The sequence below is a fragment of the Mizuhopecten yessoensis genome, unplaced genomic scaffold, assembly GCF_002113885.1.
Source record: "Mizuhopecten yessoensis strain PY_sf001 unplaced genomic scaffold, ASM211388v2 hete_36164740, whole genome shotgun sequence".
In the NCBI taxonomy this organism is placed as follows: Eukaryota; Metazoa; Mollusca; class Bivalvia; order Pectinida; family Pectinidae; genus Mizuhopecten; species Mizuhopecten yessoensis.
The window spans coordinates 1,096-4,511 of record NW_018485215.1 but is presented as its reverse complement, the minus strand read 5'-3'; the positions used below and the strand labels follow the sequence as shown (position 1 = coordinate 4,511).

At 32.2% G+C, this 3,416-nt stretch overlaps 1 long non-coding RNA gene across 1 annotated transcript; it reads left to right on the top strand.

Annotated features, from left to right (window-relative positions):
• The first annotated feature begins 311 nt into the window (after positions 1-311).
• On the top strand, positions 312-3,192 carry LOC110444711. Its single transcript, XR_002462276.1, has 2 exons — positions 312-521; positions 974-3,192. It is a non-coding gene; the product is annotated as an uncharacterized LOC110444711 (long non-coding RNA).
• The last annotated feature ends 224 nt before the right edge of the window (positions 3,193-3,416 follow it).

The following is a 3,416-nucleotide window of genomic DNA, read 5'->3' as shown; positions in this document are numbered from 1 at the left end:
TTCAGGGGTTTTGGAGAAGAAGTCGAAAATGTAAATTGTTTACTGCCGGACGACGGACAAAAGGCGATCGCAAAAATTTACAGCCTTTAGATTCACATTTTTTTTTAATTTATTTTTTATTCTTACCTATCTGATGGAAAAAATACCATGCAGCTTGTATTGGACACATGCAAATTATATATTTAGTGTTGCATGTAAAAATGACCATGTGTCCTGTTCTAAAGAAATACTGTTAATAAACAATAACGTACTACTACAGGATTTTTAAAACAATTACTCTACATTGAAATGACATATTATTATGAATATTTCTTGCATTGAAAGTTACCATTTATTTCACCACAGCCTGCTGGTATGAAGGCGGGAACATTTGACCCTTATCCTTCCCATTCCGCCGACCCTTACAAGATCAAAGTGTCACACTCTGTCAATGTTGTCAACAAAACTGGAAAGACCTTTATGCCATCACAGGGACCTAAATCTGTACCTACTAATTCTATAGTCAACCAGAATATACTGAAGTAAGTAGAACTTAATCGTATGGAGATATCCTTTCTTTTTTTCAAGGGAAAATTATATTGACTCTGTCAGAACTTTTTTCGTTCACAAGACCCGTGTTTATGCCTCCTATCATGTCTTTGAAATACCACCCATCAATTGTTAAATTGTACAGTTAATGTGTCTTGAAAGACAAATTATTATTACTATTGACTTTGTAAAAATGGCAAAAAAATGTTGTCATAATTAAGTTACTTGAAATCAACTATTAAATATAATATTATGTATGAAGAGACATCGTCCATGCAGGTTAATATTTCATTGGAGTTAAACTTTTACTTTTTTTGATGGTTAGATATTGTTCTGTCTGTTTTTATCAACCGAGTGTTTCTTGTTAGAATGAAGCTTTGGGCGATTTATTATCTTTCCTCCAAATATGTCAGTGTATTGTAACCTGTTTCCCTTTGTTTTACAGAACAATCAATGTACAGAACTACAGATCAATGACATCCATCATTTAAGGAAATTTAACCAGATAAAATAAAAGACCAAAATCTCAACTTAAAGAACTATGGATCACAACTTTAATCACCTTAAAGAAAAGATGAAGGTGACTGCCCAAACATCTACTACCTTGTCAGTTGTGGCAGGATACACATCTCTGAACAGACATTGCAATGTTCTTGAAGAATGTTGTTCTATTATAATGCCTTATGTAATGGGTTAACTGAGCAGGTGTGTATTACTACTTACAGGTTACTGTTTTGAAAACTCTTGTACATAATATACTGTTATACAGAAAAACATTGAATCGTTTTGTACTTACCTTACAACTATATTGAAGTATTATATATTTAATACATTGTGTTGCTCATTCAAAGTTTATGTCAAATATCTGTTCTTTCATTCCATTTTTTTCCTGTGAAAACACTTTTCTTTTGTATGGAAGCAGAGGGCTGTGATTTCCTAAATATACATTTGATGTTAATGTTATTTTATGTAATTGTGATCCAGATTATACATTATTTCAATACAAATTATTTCAAGAGTATTTTATCTTAACTTTACAAAGAACCATCATTTATTTAATTGTATTTGACCTATGGAATTTTAAGAATCCTGTGGTTTATGATATATTTTAATAGTAGCTTCTCTTGAGTGTCGTGCACCCAATTTGTATAATTATTATTCACACGAGGCCAACTTTTGCCTTTCCCCTGCTCTTACCTTTACACATTAAGCCAAGCTTGTGCCAAGTTTATGGAATGTACAAAAAACCTCAAATATACAACCTAAAAACAATTGAAATCTTTATTTTGAAATAAAGTATGTAATATCAAATGAAATAAAAAATATTGATCACTGAAATTATCAATAACTTTTAATTCTTTATTTTTAAATTCCATATTAATCTGCCAGCATTCCCTATCTTCCAGTGCAGTGTACCTCTGAAAGCCTTATCAGGCTAAAGTAACTCTGTGGTTAACTTTTTCTTCATAATTGTATTATGAGGATGACATTTCCACAAAGATTTATTTTTTGGCTAAAATATCTATGAAGTGTTCTTAAAAAATCCTACAACAAGACACTGGTTTTCTTTAAAACAACTAGTATTATAAAAATGTGAACAAATTTAAGTTGTCTTTGTCTACTTTTTTTTGTGTTTCCTGCAAGGCAGATGTGACATAAAGACATAGCTGTGGTGGCAGCAGTGGTGTCCACACAAATGTTGTCTATCTGATTACTCTTGAAGGAATGTTTTGATTTTCATTAAACTTTCCACACATACCTAGGTAGTATCGCTTTCACTTCTAAAGTATGATTTTGACCCACATCTGAGAATCAACAAGACAATATAAGACTATATTGCTATAAGACACTAGATTGGTACATGATAAAACTTACTAAACCATTCCAAGCCAAGCGTTACAATTTGACTTTTGACTTCAAGGGTTCTGAGCTTCTGGACAGGTATTACAGATTTGATCCCTTATGGCATTGGCCTGAAGTTTAAACACCTGGGAATTCTATGTGACTCGCTGTTCATCAGGCTATGATACATTTATCTATGAAGTTTAACATATTAACATTTGCAAGTTATGGTCCTTGCGAATGTTACATTTATTTGACCTTCTGACCTTGATGGTTCATAATTAGAATTTTACATGACAAATGTCCTTTTTAAGTACATCCATATTTGATGATTTTTAAGAAAATATTCAGCTGTTCAGATATTATGGTCTGGACTAGCAGTCAACAAACATCAGCAGATTACTTTCTTTGCAGCACTGTATGTAGATATTGTTCCCACGTCCACAATCCTCCCGGATCAACACATATATTGTCATTAAATAGACAAGACTTGAACTTGCATGTTTTACTTTTATTGTTGATGATATAACATATCTAGCAGCCATTGTTGACTGTACATTTAAAGAACATGAAGACTCATGCATTGTCATGACAACACGATAATGGAGAGAAACGCCAGTCAATATCTGTTTATAAACTTACAGAAATGGAAAGAAATTAAAACTAGTTCACATGTAATAACACAAAATGATTAGCACATGTACATTTCAAAATCTATTTATTTGATTTTGATGAATATTGACAACTGCTTCATCACTGTGACAGGTTTTTTTGTATTGCATTGTGTGAATACGTACACAAGTTATCAAAGCTGATGTATGGAATAAAAAAGTATACAATACACAGAAACATACATACAGATTGAAACTCCAGTTTTATACCAGGACTGATGTATACCAGTTGTAATGTACACAGGACCATGCATACAGATATAAGTGTACACAGTTTTAATACCAAAACTGATGTTTGGGTACTATACTACACAAAATCATAAGCCTTTTTTAGATTGCAGTAGTGCGCCCCACACATACCGGTAGGTATTCTAA